This window comes from Fundulus heteroclitus, unplaced genomic scaffold, assembly GCF_011125445.2.
Source record: "Fundulus heteroclitus isolate FHET01 unplaced genomic scaffold, MU-UCD_Fhet_4.1 scaffold_41, whole genome shotgun sequence".
In the NCBI taxonomy this organism is placed as follows: Eukaryota; Metazoa; Chordata; class Actinopteri; order Cyprinodontiformes; family Fundulidae; genus Fundulus; species Fundulus heteroclitus.
Genome location: NW_023396824.1, coordinates 803,959 through 819,278, shown reverse-complemented (window position 1 = coordinate 819,278; position 15,320 = coordinate 803,959). Strand labels below are relative to the sequence as shown.

General features: G+C 41.9%; 1 protein-coding gene and 1 long non-coding RNA gene across 2 annotated transcripts in view; one reads left to right on the top strand and one right to left on the bottom strand.

The window, feature by feature from the left end:
- Positions 1 to 15,320, top strand: part of LOC118560255 (protein NLRC3-like) — a 943,592-nt gene that overhangs the window by 276,203 nt on the left and 652,069 nt on the right. The gene's annotated exons all lie outside the window — the stretch shown is intronic.
- Positions 7,849 to 13,990, bottom strand: LOC118560270. Its single transcript, XR_004929229.1, has 3 exons — positions 13,950 to 13,990; positions 8,058 to 11,143; positions 7,849 to 7,946 (listed from the first exon to the last, which is right to left on the bottom strand). It is a non-coding gene; the product is annotated as an uncharacterized LOC118560270 (long non-coding RNA).

Below are 15,320 nucleotides of genomic sequence, written 5' to 3'. Positions count from 1 at the left end.
ACTTATTTTTATAATAAAAATTCTTTAAAAATAGAAAAAAGCTTAAAATGGGATAAAAATGAGTGTGCCCCATCAAGGTAAAATAGTAGAACAATTTGACACAGATGAAGTCAGTGGGTCACATGACCTGGAAGCTATTGAAGAAATATCACTTATTTTTATAATAAAAATTCTTTAAAAATAGAAAAAAGCTTAAAATGGGATAAAAATGAGTGTGCCCCATCAAGGTAATGTAGTAGAACAATTTGACATCATTTTGGAGTCAGTGGGTCACATGACCTGGAAGCTATTGAAGAAATATCACTTATTTTTATAATAAAAATTCTTTAGAAATAGAAAAACGCTTAAAATGAGATAAAAATGAGTGTGCCCCATCAAGGTAAAATAGTAGAAGAATTTGAGACAGATTTTGAGTCAGTGAGTCACATGACCTGGAAGCTATTGAAGAAATATCTATTATTTTTACAATAAAAATTCTTTAAAAATAGAAAAAAGCTTAAAATGAGATAAAAAATGAGTGTGCCCCATCAAGGTAAAATAGTAGAACAATTTGACATCATTTTGGAGTCAGTGGGTCACATGACCTGGAAGCTATTGAAGAAATATCACTTATTTTTATAATAAAAATTCTTTAGAAATAGAAAAAAGCTTAAAATGAGATAAAAATGAGTGTGCCCCATCAAGGTAAAATAGTAGAAGAATTTGAGACAGATTTTGAGTCAGTGGGTCACATGACCTGGAAGCTATTGAAGAAATATCTATTATTTTTATAATAAAAATTCTTTAAAAATAGAAAAAAGCTTAAAATGAGATAAAAAAGAGTGTGCCCCATCAAGGTAAAATAGTAGAAGAATTTGACACAGATTTTGAGTCAGTGGGTCACATGACCTGGAAGCTATTGAAGAAATATCTATTATTTTTATAATAAAAATTCTTTAAAAATAGAAAAAAGCTTAAAGTGGGATAAAAATGAGTGTGCCCCATCAAGGTAAAATAGTAGAACAATTTGACATCATTTTGGAGTAAGTGGGTCACATCACCTGGAAGCTATTGAAGAAATATCACTTATTTTTATAATAAACATTCTTTAAAAATAGAAAAAAGCTTAAAATGGGATAAAAATGAGTGTGCCCCATCAAGGTAAAATAGTAGAACAATTCGACACAGATGAAGTCAGTGGGTCACATGACCTGGAAGCTATTGAAGAAATATCACTTATTTTTATAATAAAAATTCTTTAAAAATAGAAAAAAGCTTAAAATGGGATAAAAATGAGTGTGCCCCATCAAGGTAAAATAGTAGAACAATTTGACATCATTTTGGAGTCAGTGGGTCACATGACCTGGAAGCTATTGAAGAAATATCTATTATTTTTATAATAAAAATTCTTTAAAAATAGGAAAAACCTTAAAATGGGATAAAAAATAGTGTGCCCCATCAAGCTAATGTAGAACAATTTGACATCATTTTGGAGTCAGAGGGTAACATGACCTGGAAGCTATTGAAGAAATATCACATTTTCCTATAATAAAATTTCTTTAAAAATAAACAAAGGCTTAAAATGGGATAAAATTAGTGTGCCTTACAGATGTTATATATTGGCATTATTTTCTATTAGTTTTGTCTTAGCTGGTCACTAGATAAGGAATTTATTGATTTTTATTTCTCAAGAGTGCTTGGTTCAAAACTTTTTTGACGGTCCCTAACTGCACCACCGCATGTGGAAGAAGGGAGCAGCTGAGAGACGCTGGCCGAAAATGGAGTACTTCAACCGGATCAACCGTGAGCTACATCCCGCTGACTCCGCGGAGCTTGAATGTCCAATGACCAATATCAAACTAACTTCACCGCGGTCTCTGACACCAGAACTCATAATGTTCTTATAAGACTTGTTATGGTGATTTACACAATAGTTTCAATGAGCTAGCATACTTTGGATGAGCAGGTTATCTGTCACCTGTGTGTGTGCTCTTGCTCTTCACTTCCACCAACTCACTGTTGACAACGTGTCACTCTTTCATGTACACACAGTAACACACACACAGAGCTACTGGCAAGTCTCTCTCTCTCTCTCTCTCTCTCTCTCTCTCTCTCTCTCTCTCTCTCTCTCTAGTTTAGCCGCTTTTAAGCCCCTCTTTAAGAGAGACTTTTGGAGCCATCGAAACCAAACAAACTCAACCTCTATTGGACGCCTTTTCAATCCCTTAGGGCGGTTGATGAACTTTAACCCACAAACCTGTCTATTGCTGGGATTGTTATTTGTATGCTATATTCAGAAGGAGATAACTCTCCTCTGAAAGTTACTTCCCAAGAACATACCTTAAATTTGGGGCTGGGTCCTGATCCCCCGGGCTTACACTGTTTTGTTCGAGTGTTTCTCTTAATCCCAAATTATTCTGAACCATTCCTCTGCCTTCTAGAATACAAAAATCTGCTCACATAGAATCTGACATCACAGCCCCTAGAGATTTAAAAAAATCTCAATTTATTTTCTTTGTGCAATCTGCCAGCTGTGATGTCAACTCCTCTGTGGCCCCTCGGCAAAAATAAAAAATAATAAGAAGAACCACTCCCAGGTTGGGTGGAAACAAGAATTAACTGCACCTAGTTGTGGATCCGGAGAAGAAAACAGTCAGAAAATGTCCCTATCTCTCTCCTCTTTTCACGTCCTTTATGTCATCCATCCATCCATTATCTAACATGTCTGTCCCTTGTGGGGTCATGAGGGGTGCTGGTGATAGCTAGCCGATTAGCAACGAGTGACTTCACAACAGCCAGTAGCTAAGTGCTACTAATTAGCTACAGCAAAGCTAGTAAACCAGTGCTAAATCCCATTAGCCTAGCTACTTGGTGCTACACAGAAAATGACTTAGACTTTAGACTTAGACAAACTTTATTGTCATTTTTTATGCACAGAGTATGTACAGAACGAAATTTCTTTTGCATACAGCTTGAGAATTTCAGTGAATTGCAGCGGATTTCAGAATAAAGTAACTTTGCAGGATAGTTTCAGGATAAAGTGCAGCAGTACAGCAATTAAAATGTAATCAATGCAGGACACATGTGATACAGAGTCCAGTTTCAGCAGTTCAACAGTCTGATGGCAGCAGGGAAAAAGCTTTTACAGAGCCTGGAGGACCTACAGCGGATGCTGCGGAACCTCTTCCCAGAAGGCAGCAGGGAGAACAGTCCATGGTGGGGGTGTAAGGGGTCCCTGATGATGTTACGGGCTCGGGACACACAGCGCTGAGATGAAATGTCTTTAATGGAGGGAAGAGGAGCCCCGATGATCCCTTCTGCTGTCCTCACCACTCTCCTCACGTTCTTCCAGTCGGAGGCACCGCAGCCTCCACATCACACAGAGAGACAGCTGGTCAGAATGCTCTCTATGGTGCTTCTGTAGAAGGTCGTGAGGATGGGTGGGGGCAGGTGGACTCTCCTCATCCTCCACAGGAAGTACAGTCGTTTCTGTGCCCTCTTCACCAGTGACGTGGTGTTCACAGACCAGGTGAGGTTGTCCGTGATGTGCACCCCAAGGAACTTGGTGCTGCTGACCACCTCCACAGCTGAGCTGTTGATGAGCAGTGGAGCATGGTGAGGCTGGTTCTTCCTGAAGTCGACGATGATCTCCTTCGTCTTCTCCACGTTCAGGATCAGGCTGTTGTCTCTGCACCAGCCCACCAGCTGCTCCACCTCCTCTCTGTAGTCCTGGTCGTTGTCGTCTCTGATCAGGCCCACCACCGTTGTGTCATCTGCAAACTTCACAATGTGATTGGTGGTGAACCTGGGGACGCAGTCGTGTGTCATCAGGGTGAACAGCAGGGGGCTCAGGACGCAGCCCTGAGGGGAGTCCGTGCTCCCTCAGGGTGATGACATCAGAGGTGTTCTGTCTGACCCGGACTGACTGAGGTCTGTTGGTGAGGAAGTCTAGCAGCCAGTTGAAGGGGTGTGCTGAAGCCCAGATGCTCCAGTTTTCCCACCAGATGCTGTGGGATGATGGTGTTAAACGCTGAACTGAAGTCCAGGAACAGCATCCGTACGTGCGTGTTCTTCTCCTCCAGGTGTGCCAGGCTCAGGTGGAGAGCAGAGGAAATGGCGTCCTCAGTGGAGCAGTTCCGCCGGTAGGCAAACTGGAACGGGTCGAGTGTTGGGGGGAGACTGGAGACGATGTGTTCCTTTACAAGCCTTTCAAAGCACTTCATCATGATGGGAGTCAGTGCAACAGGCCGGTAGTCGTTGAAACAGGTGACTTGAGGTTTCTTTGGCACCGGAATGATGGAGGCAGACTTGAAGCATGCTGGCACTATGGCTTGGTCCAGCGAGGTGTTAAAAATGTCTGTGAGGACACCAGCCAGCTGACCTGCACACTCCTTGAGGACCCTTCCAGGTATGTTGTCAGGACCTGGGGCCTTCCGCGGGTTGACTCTCCTCAAAGTTTCCACACGTCGGCAGTGTAAAGGTGGAGGACCTCCTCTTCTTGATGGGGGACATCTTTCACTGCTGGAGTGCTGTTTAGTGCCTCAAACCTACCAAAGAAGTTGTTTAGTCCATTAAGGAAGACAGCATCAACTTCACCCACTGGGGGGGAGGGCGTGTTGTATTCAGTGATCGCCCGTATGCCTTTCCACATGCTCCTGGTGTTGCTGGCGACATGGAAAAGCTCCTGGATTTTCTGACTGTGGTTCCGCTTTGCTAACCTGATGGCACGGTTCAAGTTGGTTCTCGCTGTCCTCAGAGCCTCCTTGTCACCAGACTTGAAGGCTGAGTTCCGCTTTTAGCGCTTGACGGAACTCCACAGTAATCCAGGGTCGTTGATTGGCTCAGGTGATGATGGTCTTTGTGGTGCTGACGTCCTCAATGCATTTGTTGATGTAGACTGACACAGTCATGGCGTATTAATCAGCGTTGATCTTGTCCTCATAAGTTGCTGCATCTTTAAACATGTTCCAGTCAGAGCACTCAAAACAGTCCTGGAGCGCCTCCATTGCTCCCTCAGTCCACACCCTCACCTGCCTCACTGCAGGTTTAGCTCTGATCAGCAGGGGCTTGTATGCAGGAAATAGCATCACAAAGATGTGGTCTGAAGTAGGGTTTAATCCTGGGAGACGGGATTCCCGGGAAATCTGATCAAAACTATTTCCCGATTCCCGGGAAATGTTATGACGGGAAACGGGAAATGAAAGTAAAAAAATATAATCCAGTGCGCTCCTTATGGAGTGCGCTCAGTGCGCAACGCGTCTATTGTTGTCTTACGTTGCATTCAGTAGCCTACCGCTGTACAGCCTAAGGAGGATGTCTACTGCCAGCTTTGTATGGGAACATTTTAAAAAGGTTGAAAATGAAAACGCAAAGTGCATGTTGTGTGACCGGATTGTCAGGTGTTCTGGGGGGTCGACAAGTGGATTGCGCAGACATTTAGAATCTCAGCATAGGAAAGTTCCTGAAGAAAGCCCATCAACAAAACGTCTGTGGTAAATTAAAGGAGACCTTTTATTCCACAAGGAGAAGGTTTATTTCCAGACACGAACACCGTACAGCTCCACAACAGGCTCTTTTTCTCTTTCGGCTCTCTTCCTACTACCACTCACTCTTCTTCTACGGTCAAAAAAATTCTCAAACGGTAACAGCGCCTCCTAGTGGTCATGTATGTATTACACTACATTTTTCACAGTTACTACAACGTCTGAAAACGCTAGATGGCTACTTTAGCAAAGCTAGCAAGTCGCTTGGTGAAATACTAGCGGAGATGGCAGCTTTTGATAGATTTACGTTTAATAGTATGGCAAAATGCGACTATCTCAGATCAGCACTTAAAAGAGATGGACATATTCTTCCCAAGAATCCCTCTGAAATCTCCCAACAGTTTAGAGGTTTTGCCAATGAACAAAAAAACAAACTGGTCATATGCGTTTTTCTTTGATGCGTTTTTCCCGGGAAATGCCTCGTCTTTTCCCGGGATTTGATACATCTCATTTTCGGGAAAAATATTAAACCCTAGTCTGAAGATCCCAGGTGGGGGTGGGGGGCTGCCTTGAATGCGCCTTTAATATTTGTATAAACTAAGTCTAGAGTGTTCTCTCCCCGAATAGCGAAATCCACATGTTGGTAGAACAGTTTTCATATTTGCCTGGTTATAATCCTCAGCAATGATGAAAATGCCCTCCGTGTGTGCAGATTGCATCTCAGAGATTGTCCGATAGAGAACACTCATGGCCTCTTTCTTGTCAGCGCTGGGGGGCTCATAAACAGCAGTAATGATGACAGCAGTGATTTCTCTAGGCAGATAAAAAGGTCTGCAGCTAATAATCATAAGCTCGATGTCCGGAGAGCAAAAACTTGTGATTAATCTAGCATTTTTACACTAGGAGTAATTCATGTAGACGCAGAGACCACCTCCTCATGTCTTACCTGTTGAGATCTTTCTGTCTGTCGGCGCGGAAAGTAGCTAACCCCTCCAGGCTAACGCCGTGGTCTGGGATTGTTGAGCCATGTTTCGGTCAAGATCAGAGCGCAGCAGTCCCTGAACTCCCTCTTTGCATAGAGCTCGAGTTGTAGATGGTCTATTTTGTTATCCAGTGAGCGGACGTTAAAGAGCAGGATGGATGGCAGCGGTGGTCTGAATGGATTTGCCTTTAGCTTAGCTGCTAAGCCTCCGCGCCAACCGCGCTTTTTGGACCGGCTGCACCGCTTCTGCTTCGCTCTCCACCGGCGTGAGCTGCTCGTCAAGTCCGCTGCCTCGCAGGCCCCCGGGGGTTCTCGTAATGCTCCAAGACCGTGTAAACAATCGAGTGTAGAAGTGGTTATAAGTCCAAAAACACTACATGACCGTAACTCCAGTAAGCGCTGGCGATCATGAACTGATCGGCTGGGTAGATAAGTGGTTTACAGCGAGTTTGGCGGTGATAAGATTGGGTTTACCGGGCTGCTGTTACATGTCTATCGAAAACCCATCTTTCCCAGTTCCGGATTTGGTCGCAAATGAAAAGACACTAATCGAGAGGTAGAAGAGTTTAAAAGCATTTTTAATTCATAGAAATAAAATATGGAGACAGAGTATTACATTACCATACAAGATGATTTTTCACCGCGGTGGAAAAGTCTGTCTGAATTAAGTTTTGCCGAGACTTTCTTTTAATACAGTGTCTGCCCGCCTCCTCTAAGGGAGGGATGGGTAATCTGTAAGCTATCTGTGTCTCAAACAAAGGGCTACTCTTCCCAGTACGGGGTCAGGCCGCGATGACCCAACAGCCATAAAACTACACAGAGAGGGGAGGGCAATAAACCGCCCTGTTATTCTGCCCAGCAACAGAGAGGGGAGACACCCCTACTAAGATATATTTTTTAATTCTCAACAACTCCCTCTGTTTTGATCTCCTACAGATCAAACAGATAACTAGGCTAAACTAAATCTATGTCTTGAAACCCTTAAACAAAGTGTAAATAGTAAGATGTAATATTGTAACCCACTGTCCCCTCTGTTGGCGACTCATGAAATCAAATGAAGTTCAAATGTTCCCCTTAAATGTAAAGTAACCCAAGTATAAGCTAAAAAGTTACTAAACCTATCTGAATCTCTAACCTACTAGAATTAAGAAAAGTAAGCACCTTTATCCGAGAGGTGCAAGGCTAAGATAAATGTGCAACTACCAGAAACTATTATATGATCTAAATATGACTTTAAGAGCCCTAACCTAGATTAACAAGACATCTTTTTAGAAATTAAGATAACCTGTGAAAGCACTACACTCAGATCAAACCACAGAATAAAAAACAGATTTTCATGCAATGCAAAACCAAGAATCTAACGATACTAATATTGAACACCTTATGAATATGGAACTTATAAGACATATGCAGTGATTACAAACTTCTTTTTCCTTTTTTTTACACAATGCATTCAATTGTTGTCATGATGTCTTGCGTCTTAGAGATGTCTTCTCCTCGCCCTTAAAGAAGATGGGTTAAAGAGTCAGTGTTCCAACCGCGGCCTTCACACAACTGTATGTTAATGTTTATTAAAAATAAACGAAAACAAAATAAACATCCAGCTGCCTCACCCTTTTGAGTGGCTATCGGCGCGTCAAGCAGCTCTCGTCGCCGGATGGCACGGGTGGGTGGCAGTTGAAAACCCTTCCAGTCAGCTAGTCTGACCCGAAGGCTGGCCTGTGTTGTTCCCTTGAACCCTCTGTTGGCTGGTACACATGGCTCCTGGAATGTGAAGGCCCCTGACCTCTGGCCCACCACATCTGTCTGTTGATGACCTCAGCGCCCATCCTTCGAGGTTGGGGGTCGGTGGACTCCCTTCACATTCTTGGACTCTCCTAATTTTATGTCTCCAATACAACCTGAAACTTACACGACAACCGTTTAGATATCAAATGTCATGTGCTACCTGTAATTCCGCAGGTTGACTTCGGTCCCGAAAAGCTCCTTTCAGTCATATGGAATCATATCCTGTAATGAAATTAACTGAACACTCCCACAAGAAACAGACATTAAAGCTTTTGACCCCATTTTCAATTTCGTCTGTGCACAGAATTTTAGCCCGTTGGTCCGTTTAGAATTCTCCCCATACAGCCTTACCACCTTCCATTGTTCCATCTCCATCCTATGAGAAACCTATTTTAGAAATGTAATAGTTAATGAGACACTTTATCACAATTCCTCTTTCCTGACGCTGGGCCTCTGATTGTCCTGCAAAAGAATGCCTGCACAAAAACTTTATACCTCCGGTGGGAATCGCCATGTCTGTGGAATCAAAAATTAGTTAATTTAGTTTGAAATCAAAGTACATTTTCCTGTAAGAATGTCAGAATGCTTTTTTGGATTCAAAAATTGCCATAGATTGCACCACTTCACACACCGTTTCTGTAATCTCTATTATTATTTCAGATGTCCACTCTGTGTGCTGCAAAAAATTCCTGTTTTAATCCTATAGAAAATGCAAACCTTCATCCGGTCATTTTACAGCACTTTTAAAGTCATCCTGCAATGAATTCCTCGCTTAGTTTACCTTCAATAGATGTCATCCTCATGTCAAAAAGTCCTGCATCCACCTTTTTGCATCATTTGATGTGCACTGTTTTGTACCAAACCCCTATTTTGTTACTTATCGTTCTATCTAGTTGTTATAAATCCTGATCCAGTTAACTTAACAGATATACGTGGCTTTGAAACCTTAACTAACCTACCTGACACACCAATGATTTTAAACTACACCAAATATGCATTAAGTTACCCTCTGTTTATCTCTGTTTTATCCAGTTTTTTCTAGTTCATATAGTTTTTCTATTTCATTTAACATTCACTTTATTGTCCTTCTTAAACTGTTTAAGCCTTTTTCCAAGAACCCCCCTCATAGAATCTGTCTCTAGCAGATACGTGGTGTCTGACACTTGCCCATTAAATCTAATGTATGGTTCCGGCCTGTGTCTTAGGAGTTGATTGAACAAACATTCAGAGAGCCATGGGTAAGGTCTTTTGTGGGGGGTTTTCTTTTTTTTAAACAACCGTTATCTGATTTACAACGCAGTTACATACCTCCGTGGGGTCCTGCACAAGAACCCTTCGTCCAAATTACTTGTGCCAAGGGTTGATATAAAGTTTAAGATCTATATAACTTTACGATACAGTGTCATCATATAAATGTTTATGTCATATCCCTCTGCTTGGAACAAAATTAATTTTGTTACAAATAATTAACAAAGAATAGTATTAGTCATCACAGGGAATCAATTAACTGCAAATAATTATCTGAATTGAAGCAGGCAGAAGTTGCATAAGTTGAGTGTATTGAAGTGAAATAATAACTAGGAGTTTATGGTCTCCGTGACACACAGCAATTCAGTTTTGTGAGAAAGCTGAATGTTCGAAGTTATAATAAAACACCTGGTAGTACGTAGCAAATTCTGGTGAAAATCTGATATGTTTTAGCAGCCAACAGTTATATGTACAAATAGAAAAATCTCAATACGTGTGAGCTATTAAGAAATAACCTAACACAGCTGTGTAACCTAACATGTGTCCCTGGTATCTTGTGAAAACACAGGATGTAGACACCAGGGCACCCACTCTGCATTCCAGAAAAACACTATAAACCTGTTTCCTCAGGACGTTCGCATACCCCCTTGCGGAAATTTATGACATGCAGTTTTTAACCAGAACTCACAGAAACCAAAGTATAAGTGGAGCACGTGAAAGTATTCCCACCCCAGTGGATTGTCTGCCCATAGAATATATAGTAAAAAACACCTGCTGCTGTTTAATGGTGATCTACACGGTTAAAACTCATGTTTAAAAGGACCTATCAGTTATATAACAGAAAAGTAAATAGACATCACTATATTTTTAAAATCGCAAACCTGTGCGCTGGGGTATGCTCAAGCGGCTGCCTTTAGAAAGTGTTAACCAGCTCCAGATCGTTTGCCTAGGAGCTCAAGACATAAAAATATGAGAACATATGTCATCCAATATCACATGCCATTAAATTTGTTCAGTAGTATATGGCTAATAATAATTGTCTGAATTACCTTAAAAATGTTTGATACCAGGCTGCGGCACCTGAGATGGACTTGGACTGACATGCAACAGATTCAGGCAGACATGAGATCGGAGTTAAGACGTCGTATTCATGGCTTTCATGTGTGACACTCCACATTTCTTCCCCAGTGTTGCAGGAGCTGATCACTGTAATGTCTCTGCGAGCACCTCAGTGACAAAGTCCCCTTTTCACAACTCAGAGTCTGATGAAACAGGTGGCTCCAATGTGCGCAAAAATTCATAGTCACTTCCCTTGACCCCCTGACAGCTTGAGATCTGCGCTGTTCATGAGCGTTGGCCACTTTTCCAGGGTGCGGAAATATTGTTCATGGGAGCGTTATCCCCTTGCTGGGGTACTGACCTTCTGGAGGTGAGGACGTATTGGGACTTCATGCCAGGATTTGGTGACTCAATGCCAGGCTGGCTTGCTGATGCGAAACAGTCCCTGGCCCAGTGTCCAGAGTGACCACAGTTAAAGCAGATGTCTGTAGATGTTCGAAAAGTTCTGACATGTCCACCTCGTCTATTCGGGCCTCTGCTCCTTCCCCCATGTCTGCGCTGACTGCTACACTGCCATCTGGGTCCATGCGCAGGAACAACAAATCTGGAATCAAATGAAGAATAAAAAAGTGGAGGAGACGGCCCCCCTGCTTGAATGAAATTAGACTGTGGTGTAACCGTCAGAGTTTGAGCACCATATGATACACTCGCAGAGACATTTCTTTGTGCCATCTCCTGCTTTCTCTTGCTCACTTTCCGCTTTGCTTCTAGTAATTGTTATTTAAGTAATTGAAGTTGCAAGTCCTCTAAGTCCTGCTTCGACTTCCTGTCCTCCCTTTGAGCCACATGCAAATAGTCGATCAAACAGGTTTCCCAGCGAGCATACGAACACCCAGGTATATCAGGATTTTGTTTCATAAGCAGGGACACTAAAGAAGGAACCCCATCCAAAACTGCCCCTCTAATTAATTCACCCAGATTGGAGCAATTTGTTTTAGGATCCACACCTGTGTGTTTGATCCATTTCTCTGCAGCTTGAGTTATGTAATCTGCAGGACGCTGTTGTGGGTCCTAGTCAAATTTAGGAAGCTCAACTGATGTGGATAATGGAAAGTGTTGTACAATTGCATCTTCCAAAGATTAAATTACTGAAGACAAAAAAGTTTCATCAGGCATGTGGGACGATTGAGCAACATTTTCGATGACAGCTATTACAGACGCAGACACAGAAAGTCTTAAAATGGCTCTAACATCACCGAGAGCCAGTTGTAGGCCTCTGGTTAAATTTTGTAATTCAGCCAGCCATGTTCGACCACCAGCACTGATACTGGGGAGTTTATTCACCAGAGGTTGCATGTTACCAAGTGAACAACTAGAAAACTCTTCTGTTCTTAAATTACTGTGTGACAAGGGCATCTGCATTTCGTGGGACTTTGAAAATGCGATTACATATAATGAATAGTTTGGGGACCGTCCTGTGATGATCCCGTAATATTTTCTGTATCTACTAGTTTCTGCCGTTCTGCAATATCAGTATCTATAATAAAACAATGCAAATCAATAACATTAGTCATAAATTCCTCAATTTTAGCTGCTTCCTTTGAGGATAACTTCAAAACTGACTCATGACTAAATGCAGGGTTAACAAAATCTGTCAAATTAACCACAATATCTGTTTGCACACACTATTAAGGTACAGTTTAACCCAATTTTTAACTCTGTTTAGTTCTACTTACTGTGGTATTCCCAGGCCTGCAGATGAGGAAAAGCTGATAGGATTTACTACTCTCTTAAACAGCTAGATTGAAGTCTGACGGATTATATCTATTTATTTATCTATTATAACTAGGGCTATCAAACAATGAAAACCTTTTAATCACTATTTAATCGCAAATTATATTTAATGTCTGAAAGTATATATATTCATTAGGCATTTTAAAATGCTATTTTGCAATATATAATGCTAGTTAAAATTACACTCTAACAGAAGGCATTTTCCCTTTTTTTCCAATTTATAATGCCTCAAACAGATGTTTAATGTTCTGCCAAATTTTCAACAACTTTCCAAACGTCTAACCTCTTAGTAACTTTTAGGCTACAGTTGAAAATAAAAATTTTCTCCAAAACTCACCAAGATGCAGCTGGCCGTGCACTTTCCAATGTAACTCACCCATTAAGCTTGCAGCCAATACCTCAAATGCTTAACTGCATTGAAAGTTGTCCTGCACTTCAACAAACATCATTAATGCATCAACCTTTTTTTCCCAATGATTTCCAAATTCCCCTTTAGTTTTTTTTACCCATATTTTAACTCATCAATTTTTACTTAACAAAATTAAATCTGCCCCCCAGTCACTGCTCTTATCTTGAGGCCCACACACATGGAGAAATTCACACCCTCATGAGGACACACACACACAGACAGACCCCCACTCTTTCCAGATCCGCAGCCCCACCAATTTCTCTCACGCTCTGTCACACAGCATGGATCCCATTCAGAACCGAGACATTCAAAATATTAGACAAAACGTAACAAACATAACATTTAAGACAAACAGCCTGGCGCGTCACAGAGAGACCCTCGTCCCTTCCGTAGTCGACGGAACGTACCCTTATTTTAAAATCTTCTCGTCTGACCGTCGTGTATCAGAACCTAGTTCTGATACTAGAAAACAATTTAATTGTTCTCCTAGGGCCCCTTTTTAATCTCTTTTCTTTCTTTCTCTATTACAAACCTATCCCCTGCCTCTTTATGAGTGTCCCAAGTTCTCAAGAGGTGGCGCAACACATCAGCCCTAAAATTACCAGTTTGTCAATCTGGTTTTCGTTTGGCCAATTCTTCCGAACATATCTTTTTTTTGTCTCTGTTTTTATCTTTTTTTATTTTGTTTTATTTTATTTTTCGCCTCACCATTTCAAGGCTTCTTGGCATTTAATTTAGTATCCAATTTTACGTTTTTCTGACGTGAACAAACACATAAATTCAATCATTTCTCGGTTTCAACATAAATTCCATTCAACCCTCTCACACTAGTTGCTCTGTTCAACCTCTGATATTTTGAGAAGAGAGAATCTTAAACCCCACAGCACCACTTAAATTTGGCCTAAACAGCTAACATTCTGCCAATGGAGAAAAATCTTACATTTTTCCGGTCGACCAGTGATGCTGCAGAATTAGTCCTCTTTTCGTGTCCAATTTTCAAACAGACTCTCACTCACAGCCAAAATCCGAGGGTTTCGGCACCATGATAAGATTGGGTTTACCGGGCTGCTGTTACATGTCTATCGAAAACCCATCTTTCCCAGTTCCGGATTTGGCCGCAAGTGAAAAGACATTAATCGAGAGGTAGAAGAGTTTCAATGCATATTTCATTCATAGAATTAAATATGGAGACAGAGTATTACATTACCATACAAAGATGATTTTTCACCGCGGTGGAAAAGTCTGTCTGAACTAAGTTTTGCCGAGACTTTCTTTAATACAGTGTCTGCCCGCCTCCTCTAAGGGAGGGAGGGGTAATCTGTAAGCTATCTGTGTCTCAAACAAAGGGCTACTCTTCCCAGTACGGGGTCAGGCCGCGATGACCCAACAGCCATAAAACTACACAGAGAGGGGAGGGCAATAAACCGCCCTGTTATTCTACCCAGCAACAGAGAGGGGAGACACCCCTACTAAGATATATTTTTTAATTCTTAACAGCGGCATATTTTATGAAAATATCAGCGAGTTGTAGCGGAGCTGTAAGCCATAGCCGCTGCCTGGGGGAGCAGCCGGAATGGTAGCTCTGATGACATAAGGCCTCCGGCGCCTACTTAACATGTGCAAAATGGCCTCTGCAAGACCACAGGCTAACACACTAGCCTAGCATGAAGGTGGACTTTGAACCAAGGACGGTTACCAGTCGAGACTAACAGTTTCAACCAAAAACCATGGGAAGCTGTTAAAGGCAGCAGCAGGAAACAAAGAAGGAAAGAGAAATGTGGAAAACAAAAACAAATCAAACAGCACAAGTCACTTATCATAACATAATCACACATTAGAAATATTTAGCACACCTCAAACAAACTCCTTCTGGAGTACTTAAGCACTAAACCTATTCCTACTATGTTCTGCCCAGGCACAAAATATCACCTTATAGGTGTATAGAGGAAAAGAGAGATCTCTTTACTTATTGTTGTTCTCCCAAAAAGGAGATCGGTGGTGCACAGCTCAGCGTCTTCGGATCTCAGCCGGAGTTGGCAGGAAGATGTGGGGATGATGTAGGGTTCACGACAGAGCACGTTGGCTCTCTGGAGTGGCTGCGGTGTCTCGGTTCAGTTCTGAGAGCTGCTGTTGCTCCTCGGTTGGTCCAATGCTTTGTGTGGCCAAAACAAAACAAACAAATCTTTTGGTTCACAGAGATGTGGGATCATCCAGTTCCATCAAAGATGAATTAATGTTAATTCAGACTCCAGACCTCTCTGATACACAACACAAAGGGAAGGTGATACAACAAAACTTGGTAACCAAGAATTTAATCACGGTTTCACCATGTGTAACAGCGCTCAGAAGTTCAGCTGAACGTCTTCTCAACACAATGGGGCTACACAGAAGACCGAGCTCTCAGCTGCACTGCAGTTTATTCTCGGTGTGTAATTTAATCTGTGGGCAGTCACCTCCTCCATGGTAACTGGAGCTGTAGGTGACCCGACAAGTTGTAGTTCCAACTGCTTACATGCTTTAAGTTGCAGTTTGTCACGTCATAATAGCATAACAATGTCTTGAATAAAACAAAACAAAT